The following is a 10,215-nucleotide window of genomic DNA, read 5'->3' on the forward strand; positions in this document are numbered from 1 at the left end:
AACTAATTCTGTTTTTATCAATTCATATTTAAGCTCTTTTCAAATGAATTTTTATTCAGTTTCTTGTCCTCTGTATACATCGCTTCACTTTTTTTTTTTGCATTGATTCTTCTGTAAGCCTTGAGTCAGATTTCATTTTGTCTTATCAGAGGCTTGAGGGGTGGTGGGGAGCAGGTACAGCTTGATGGGAGGTGCCAACTGGCAGCTTTTATTGGTCATCAGAATTTCCATTACCAGCTGTGAGAGATCACTCAGCAATTTAACAGTGATTGCCCTGGGCGCTGTTTTCTATAGTTAGGCCTCTACCTTGCTGAGTAGTCGCTATTTACCCCTCCAGATCTCTGTCTCTGCCTCTCTCTCTCCCCTTCAGTTTTCCCTCTCTTTTCTATAATATGCTTGCTTAATTGCCGTTATTCTTCTTGCTGATGCCTAAGGTGGTCACCTCTGTCCTAAGCTTTTTATTTACTTTGACAGCATGTAAAATTCTCATTGAGAAACCTTTTCTTTTTTGTCTGAGGCCATTTCTCTTCCTCCTACTGAGGTTGAGAACTGGATATTGCTTTTAATCTATTATTTCGTAGTTTGAGGATGGGTCCAAGAATGAGAGTAAATTCAAGGGCAAGGGTAGGTTGTTCAGAGGTAAGGGTGGGGAAGGAGGAGTTCTCACTGGGGCAAGTTCTGAGCATTTATGTTTTGCCTTTCTTTCTGGGACTGTGTGGTGTGATGAATAACTTAGTATGGCTTTTCTCTCCATGGTCTTGTAACTTCCACCCAGGTGATTGGGTGGGGCTGTGCAAATAAGATAATTGCGATCTATCAAGGGGAATTGGTCAGTTTTGCTTTAAAAGAGAGCGAATTCCGGAGCAGAAAAAAAGAGCCTACCACTACTAAGGAAGGAGAGACCCGGCAGGAGACAGTGCGCTGGGCTTCCCGGCCCATGGAGCTGAGCGAAAAAGCTGAGCGCCTTTGGCTAAAGACTGAGGGCCAAGGAGAAGCCTATGCCTGACGCACGAATTTGGTACTTGCCAGCCTCCACAACCATGTGAGCCATTTCCTTTATATGGTTCGTAAATTCTGTCAGAAATTGCAGCAATTAGGGAACCCAAAGACAGGAGGAAGAGTGCTGAGGGGAGAGGGAGTAGCTGATGTTAGAGATGATGGAGTGGGACAGCAGCTTGGAAAAGGTGGACATTTGGGACGTCTTTATCCTCCGCCTCATAGGAACCAGGTTTGTGCTGAGCCTTATGAAAGAAATTATTTGTTTACCATGCCTTTGCTAGGGCTCATTCTGCCTGCCTGAGCTGTGTCCCAGTCGTGGGGGCTTATATATTCCTTCAACGTTGTGTCACGTAAAGGAAGAGACCTTTCCTACCTTTGCCAGACATCCACTCTCAAGGTTTTTTGTTGTTCGTTGTTGTTTATAATTTCCTGAGCCTGCTTTCTAACCCCTTTAAGTTGTTTGTAATAGCTTTATACTATTCCATCAAGATAATATGCCATGGTTTTCTTAATTATTCTTCTACTGTATGATAAGTAAGCAGCATCCTGTATTTCTTTGATACAAATACTGTTTTATTAATCCATTTGTATAAATACGTTTTCCATGTTTTGGATTATTAGGGCATCCTCTCAGAGCTGGCATAATCAGAGGGGATGAACACTTTTATGGCTCTCAATACGGTTCCATGCTAGGATGTGAAGGTAAGAACTTGAGGGTCCTGGGAATGAGCCTGGCTTGGCTGGTTAGCAAGTGAGATGGTTATTGGTATGGAAGAAGAGGACCCATGGCTGGCTGTCAGAGAACTTTGACATCATTGCTTCGATCTTTTATTCAGTTTAATAGATTTATTGGTATCAAAGCTTTTGAGAATGGTGATAACGTTAAAAGTATTTTTGAGGACAAGCTTTCACTTAGGGTGAGGTGCATGAGAGGGAGAAGATTAAATCAGAGAAAGATTGGTCTGTTAGACAATTGGAATAACTCTGGAGTGCTGTTATGGCGGATGCCTTGAAACTGTGAAGGCCTTTGAAAACAGACTGAGAGATTAGAAGCTATTTTATAACTCATCATCTGACCCAATTAGACTCAAGTGATGCAGACATCCCCTTCCTTTGGCTTGGAATGATCGCTCCTTGGAAATAAGAATACAGTTTAATGACATCAGTCAGACTGGCCTCATGATCATGTACTGAGCCTGATTGTTGCTTGTGGGTTTATGCACTAGTTAACTCACAGGTCCCTGCACTTGTCATGTGGGGGTAAGTTTGCTTTGCTTACTGCAAGCCTTGCCCTATTCTGACAGAAATTTGGATCTGATTGAAAATTCATGTCTTTTTCCAGACTCTAACATCCTTCAGTTTTCCCCAGTTGCCATCAGGTCTACTCTGACTTACGGTGACCCCATGTGCACCAGAGTAGAACTGCGTTCCACAAGGTTTTCAATGGCTTATTTTTCAGAAGTAGATTGCCAAACCTTTCTTTCTAGGCATGTGTGGGTATACTCTTCCAACCTTATGGTTAGCAGCTGACCCAGTGTGTTAATTGTTTGCACTACCCAGGGATGATCCTACAATAGCCTCAGCTATTTTTTACTAAAAAAACTTTCCTGGTTTCCCTCAATGATCTTTTTCCGGAAGTTGGTCTTGTGTCTCTCTCTGAAGTTTACAATCCCTTCACTAAATCACCGTTAATCGGTTCTTAAAGTTGCCTCAGCCGTTTCATTTCTGATTGCAAAGTTTCCACTTGTTTTAAGTGTTTAGAGTGCATGGGTCATAGGAGTGATATGAATCTATGATCTAGATTGTGAAAAGAACTGGTTTCCACTAGAACACCTTTACTTCCACTGGAGAATCTTACTATCCTTATTTTTTATACATAATTAATCTTGTCTTGAATGTTATTGTGTTAAGAGGGCAAAAGTATGCAGTTTTCATGATCAGAGTTATAATTTTGTGTGAAGACACGCTCATGATAGTTTGCTACAAAGAAGGATGCAAAATAAAAAAAAAATTTTTTTTTTAAGATCCCAGTTTTATAACAACCAAGGATTAAATCAAAACAAAAAACCAAAACATGCACACGTGCTTAAAAAACTAGCAGAAAATCTTCAAAATATTAACTCTGGTTATTTCTAGAAAATGGAATGATGATATGAATAAAATTTATTTACTTCTTAAAATTTTCCCCTCAAAATTTTAAAAACAAATATTTAATGCTTTTATAATGAGAAAAAATAAGGCTAATTAACATCTTGAAATCACAAAGAAAACAGTTCTTAAAGTTGTTTCTCCTTGTGTTTGGTGGAGTGAAAAGATACAGAATTAGAGGCAAAGCAGAGCAGCCCTTTCGCGCTTTCCAGTTGCACCTGCTTTCGAGGTGTCAGCAAGACCGTTAACTGTCATTTCTGACAGGCCAGGTGCACCCGTGAAGGGGAATGTACAATGGCGCGATCCAGCACCCCTGGGTCCCTTAGACAGTCAAGCAGTAGCTACTGGTGCTGGAGTTCCTATTGTTTGAAGATGCCATTCTCTTTCTTAGAGGGGAGTATTTGCACCTTGGTAATACCCATTTTTTGAGTACCAGCCATATCATTCTAGACTCTTATTTCTGAATGGTGGTTAAAGTGCAATTCAGTTCACTCATTCTTTAAAACAGTAGCAGTTGATAAGAGTGATAACTGACCTTACAGGCTCTTCCAAGTTTGAGTAATTTGCTCAAATTTCTATGTAAAACTCATCATAAAGTAAAAGTCATTACTTACAAGAGTTCTTGAGGGGAATATTCTAAGTTGTCTCAGCATCCTCCTCCTACATCCTCTTTCCCTCCTGGCATCCCCCTGGCTGTCCAGGACCAGGAGTCCCAGCTTCCCTGGAGAAAACCCATAACTTTTCAGGATTAGGAGGAGTAAGAAGTTCCTTTGCTCTTGTTTTTGAGGTAGGTGGTTTTGCCCTTTGGCTCCATTTTCACTGTGAGTCATGTAGCACATTTGTCATGTCCTTCTCCTGTGATAAGTCTCACAGAAACAGTTTCTGCCCCATCCAATCACAGTGGGTCCTCTCTGGAATTCTCACAGTTCTTGAATTTGAAGGAAGAACTGGAATAGTGGTGCCTTCTAATCACCTGGAAACCCCAGTGGCGTAGCAGTTAAGTGCTACGGCTGCTAACCAAGAGGTCAGCAGTTCAAGTCCGCTAGGTGCTCCTTGGAAACTTCATGGGGCAGTTCTACTCCGTCCTATAAGGTCACTATGAGTCGGAATCGACTCGATGGCAGTGGGTTTGGGTTTTTTTTTATTTCTAATCATCCACTTCTTGTCAGGACAGTTGCTGGGCTCAGTATGAGCCTGGGTTACTGCAGGCGTGATTGGGAAGGTGTAAAAGTGTGTTTCCTGCTCCTAGACTTTGTGCACTTTGCTCTTGTTTCTTATTCTTCCCTGGGAATTGTCCAAAGGACCAACTCTAAACCAAAATGTGAATGACAAACCAAACCCACTGCCATAGAGTTGATTCTGACTCATATTAACCTTTATAGAACAGACTAGAACTGCCCCCCCCTAGGGTTTCCAAGGCTGTAGTCTTTACGGAAGCAGACTACCACATCTTTCTTCTGTGGGGCTGCTGGTGGGTTTGAACTGCCAGCATTTCAGTTAGCAGCCAAGGGCTTAACCAGTGGACCACCAGGCCTCCTACATGAATGATAAAAGAGGCTTAAAATATTACCTCTCCCAGCAGTATTTGCATTTTTACTTTGGAAGGAAGACTGAAGCCAGTGGAATCAGTTGCTAATTATGACATTTCAGGCATCTGTTATCAGATAAGGAAGGTTGTTAGGCAGCAATGACTATATTCCAACTCAGAAATCAGCTGAATCATATGTTATTTATTAAATATTTGTTGAGCACCCACCATGTTTGAGGCTCCATGCAGAGTGAAGAATGTTACAGACCCTGACCATACCTTCATGGAACTACAAGTTACCTCTGGACACAGCAATACGTTATTACAAAGTGATCAGACTGGTTCTGTTTGGTGGTTTATGAAAACTAATTCTGTTTTATTTGAGTAGCACTTGAATTCTGCCACATGGTCATTCATTACATAGAGGCATTCTGTCCATACTGTTTTCACCTGGTCTAGATTCCACAAAATTGACTAGGTAGCAAAATTTAATTTTGAAGCAAGCAATTCTGATTTATAGTGCTGCTACAACAGAAATACCACAACTAAAGGGCTTTAACAAATGGAAATTTATTCTCTCACAGCCTAGTAGGCTAGAAGTCCAAATTCAGGGTGCCAACTCCAGGGGAAGACTTTCGCTTTCTGTTGGCTCTGTTTCATCAACCTTTCCCTGCTCTAGAAGCTTCTCAGTGCAAAGGATATGTTCCCTTCCTCGTTCTCTGTGGTATGAGGCCCTCTTGTCTCTCTGCTCACTTCTCTCTTTTATATCTCAAAAGACATTGACCCAAGATACAACCTTATCTTATAGATTGAGTCCTGCCTCATCAACGTCATAGAGGTAGGGTTTACAACACATGGGAAGATCACATCAGATGACAAAATGGTGGACAGTTACACAGTACTGGGAATCTTGGTCTAACCAAGTTGACACAGATTTTGGGGGGACACAATTCAGTCCATAACACGATGAAATAGTAGTTTGGTGTTTCAGGTATTGCCCTGTTGGGGACGTCTGTTGTTTTTGCCTGCTCGGCCCATCACTTTTTTTTGGTATACCAAGAACCAAACCAAACGCAGTGTCGTCGAGTCGATTCCGACTCATAGCGACTCTACAGGACAGAGTGGAACTTCCCCATAGAGCTTCCGAGGAGCGCCTGGTGGTATTTGAACAGCTGACCCTTTGGTTAGCAGCCATAGCACTTAACCACTACGCCACCATTGGTATAGTACCATGATTTCACTTTGAGAACCACCTTGCTCCCATTCATAGGGTTCGGGTTATATATGAGGTTAGGTTTAGGATTAGAGTTAGGGATAGGGTCAGGGTTAGGATTAGGGTTAGATTTAGAGTTAGGGTTAGGGATAGGTCGATGGTTAGGGTTAGGGTTAGGGTTACTTTTAGTTTTAGATCCAGGATTAGGGTTAGGGTTAGTGTTAGGATTGGGGGTGAGCATTAGGGATAGGGTTAGGGTTAAGGTTATGTCTAGAGTTATTCTTAGGGTTAGTGTTTGGTTTAGGATTACATCTAGGATTAAGTTTAGATTTAGGGTTAGGGTTAGATCTAAGATTGGATTTAGGTTTCTGGTTAGGGTTAAGATCTAGAATTAGAGTTAAGATTATGGTTAGATCTGATGTTTGGGTTAGTGTTAAGGGTTAGCATTTTAATTAGGGTTATATCTAGGGTTGAAGTTTGATTTAGTGTTAGTCCAGTGTTAAGGTTAGGCTTATATCCAGGTTTACCACTACGTTTAGAGTTAGGGTTTGTGGTTTGATTTAGGGTTAGGGTTTACGGTTTGGGTTAGTGTTTTTTTTAGATCGAATGTTGTGTTGATGTTAGATCTAGAGTTAAGGTTACGTTTAGGGTTATGGCAAGGTTAGGTTTCAGGTCAGGTTAGATCTAGGGTCAGGATTAGGGTTAGGTTTAGCTCTAGGGTTAGGGTTACAGTTAGCTTTAGGTCTATGGTTAGGGACAGGGTCAGAATTAGATGTAGGGTTATGATTGTGGTTAAGATTGGATCTATGGTTGGGGTTAGGATAAGGGTTGGGGTTAGGCGTAGGGTCACATCTGCTGTTAGTGTTGGGATTAGGGATTAAGTTTAGGATTAGTTTTTATCTAAAATTAGTTTCAATATGTTAGTTATCTAGTACTGTTATAACAGAAATACCACAAGTCGATGACTTTAAGCAATAGAAATTTTTCTCTCAATTTAGGTTGCTAGATGTCTGAATTCATGGCGCCAGCTCTAGGGGAAGGTTTTCTCTCTCTGTTAGCTCCAGGGCAAGGTCCTTGCCTCATTCCAGCATCTGTGGGCCTGGCGTTCATTTTAGACCCCCATGTGTCTTGGCAAACAGATTACAATTTAGGATCAGAAACGACTCAGAGTACAGTCCTTTGGTCAGAACAGCCTTTCAGCCATGCCTGCAGGCAGACCTCTCTCTCAGCCCTTGCCTGGCCTGGCCTCTGCCCTGCTCTAACAAGTGTCTTGAAGCTCTTCAGCATCACCGATAAGTGCCCAGGGGCACCCTACTCTGCCAGTAAGCCTCAGCCTAAGGGTGCTCAGCTTTCTAACCACATGGGTCAGCAAGCCTAGCTCTGCTGACAAGTGCCTGGAGGCATCCCACACCACCACCAAGCCTCCTATCCAAAGGGACTCAGCTCTCTCACTCCAGCACACCCACTGTACCGTCTCCTGCTGTTCTCCTAGTTCTGCTGCTGCCAGTTCTCTGCCACCACTTCTCCCTGTCTTGTACTGTCTCCTGTGTTACAGCGCTCTGTCTCCTGGGTCCAGGAGGTTCTCAGCACAGGGGCCCTGAGTCCAAAGAACACCCTCTACTCTTGGCTCTTCTTTCCTGGTGATGGTGAGGTCCCCTATCTCTGCTTGCTCTCTCTCCTTTTATCTCTTCTTAGATAAAAGGTGTGACTCAAGTAAAGGTGTGACTTGAGTAAGGGTTAGGGTGTGACTTGAGTAAGGACATGACTTGAGTTACACCCTCTTGTAACACAGTGACTCAAGATACACCCCACCCTAATCCTGCCTCATTAACATACAGAGGCTTAGGATTTACAACACATCACAGTATGGAGGATAATTACATTAGATCACAAAGTGGAGGACAACCACACAATACCGAAAATCATGGCCTAGCCAAGTTGACACATATTTTGGGGAGACACAAGTCAATCCATAATAGTTAGGTTACATATAGGATTAGGGTTAGATCTCTGCTTAGGGTGAGGGTTAGGATTAGAATTAGGGTTAGATCTAAGATTAAGGTTAGGGTTAGGGCTAGGGTTAAACCAAGGTTTAGGGCTAGGGCTAGGGCTAGATCCATGTTTAGGGTTAGTGCTGGGGTTAGATCTAGAGTTAGGTTTAGCATTAAGGTAAGATCAAGGTTTAGGCTTAGGGTGTAGGGTTGGAGTTTGCATAGGGTTTGGGTTCATCTGAGAGTGTTTAATATATGGTTTGATCTAAGTTTAGGGTTAATGTTAGGAGAGGGTTAAATTTAGGAATAGTTTTAGGTTCAATGTTAGGGTTAGATTTTGATCTAGAGTTATGATTAGGGTTATATCTAGAGTTCAGTTTAGGTTTAGTATTAGGGTTACTGTTAGATCTAGGATTAGTCTTTGTGTCGGGTCTGTGGTTAATGCTGGGGTTAGGTTTAGTCTTGTATCCAGGGTTCTGGCTAAGGTTAGTTCTAGGCTTAAATTTTGGATTAGCATTAGGGTTAGGTGTACAACTCAGGTTAGGATTAGGATTAATAATAGGTTTAGAGTTAGATCTAGGTTTGGATTAGGGATGTCTGGTTAGGTTTAGGGTTAGGAATAGCCTAAGAACCAGTTTTAGAGTTAGAGTTATAGCTAGGGTTAGGGTTAGTGTTTAGGATTTGAAGTTAGCAGTTATTGGTAGGGTTAGGATTAGATCTAGAGTTAGTTTTTGGATAAGTTTTATGGTTAGGGTATATGTAGGTTTTAGTTAAGGGGTATGGTTATTGTTAGATGTGGGATTTGGTTTGGGAATATGTTTTGGGTTGGTGTTACAGTTTGATCTAATTTTTGGTTTAGTGATAGAGTTTGATTTAAGGCTACTGTCGCTGTTTGGTTTAGGGTTAGGGTCAGGCTTAGATCAGGGTTAGGGTTGGGGTTAGTTTTAAGGTTACAGTTAGATCTAGAGTTTGTGTTAGGGTTATATCTAGGATGAGAGTTAGTATTAGTGTTTAAGAGTTTCCATTACATTTAGGTCTTGGGTTAGGGTTAATCCAGGGTTAGGGTTAGATCCAGCCTTAAGTTTAGTGTTAGGATTAAGAGTTAACATTAGGGTTAAGGTTAGATGTATATGTAGGTTTAGGGTAAGTTTTAGGATTAGCGTTAAATACAGGGTTAAGTTTAGGTTTAGGGTTAAGTTAGATATAGGGTAGCATTATGATTACAGTTATGGTTAGATCTAGGGTTAAAGTTAGAGTTAGTGTTGCAGGTTATGGTTCACTTTAGGTTTATGGTTTGAGCTAGGGTTATATCTAGGTTTAGGGTTAGGAATAAGTTTAGACCCTAGATTAGGGTTATGGTTAAATCTAGAATTATGGTTAGTATTAAGATCAGGGATTAGCAATTAGCACAGAGTTTGTGTTAGTTTTATGCTTTTATCTAGAGTTTAATTTAGGTTTAGGATTAGGGTTGTGGTTAGATTGAGGGTCAGTGTTAGGACAGGGTTAGAGGTTAGAGTTAGGTTTAGCGTTAGGGTTTGTGTTAGGGTTAAGGTTAAGTTTAAGGTCAGATCCAGGGTTAGGGTTAGATCTAGGTTTAGAGTTAGTGTTAGGATTAGAGGCAAGTAGTTATGGTAGTCTTTTGGTTCGGCTTATGGTTATATCTAGGGTTAGTGTTAGGTTTAGAATATAGGGTTCAAGTTAAAGATTAGGGTTAGCATTATTGTTAGGGGTTAAATTTAGATTTAGGGTTAGAGTTACATTTAGGGTTAGTTTTAGATCTAGTGTTAGTTTCAGGGTTAAAATTAGATCTCATGTTTGGATGGTATTTTGATTAGGTCTGGGTCTAGTATTTGGGTTAGGGTTAGGATAAGGTTAGAGTTAAGGTTTGTTTTACATCTGTGGATATGCTTAGGCTTAGTAATAGAGTTAGAAATTTGGGTAGGGCTAGGATTATGGCTATGGTTTGGTTTAGATCTAGGGTAGGGTTTTAGGTTAGGGTAAGTGTTTGTGTCATATCTAGGGTTAAGATAAGATATATGGTTTGGGAGGAGGGGGCCAAGATGGCTGACTAGGTAGACGCTACCATGGATCCCTCTTGCAACAAAGACTCAGAAAAACAAGTGAATCGATCACATACATGACAATCTACAAACCCTGACCAACAAACACAGTTTTAAAGAGTTGACCTGAGTGACAGAGACCAAGAATGAACAACTATGGGGAAGCAGCGACTGTTTTCGGAGCCTGGAGCCAGCGTCCCAGTCAGGAAACCTTGGCGCCGGGCTTTGGACTGGGTGTAGGGGAGCTGAGCACGGCATCCTGTGACGGCGCAAACA

The sequence above is a fragment of the Loxodonta africana genome, chromosome 3, assembly GCF_030014295.1.
Source record: "Loxodonta africana isolate mLoxAfr1 chromosome 3, mLoxAfr1.hap2, whole genome shotgun sequence".
Lineage (NCBI taxonomy): Eukaryota > Metazoa > Chordata > Mammalia > Proboscidea > Elephantidae > Loxodonta > Loxodonta africana.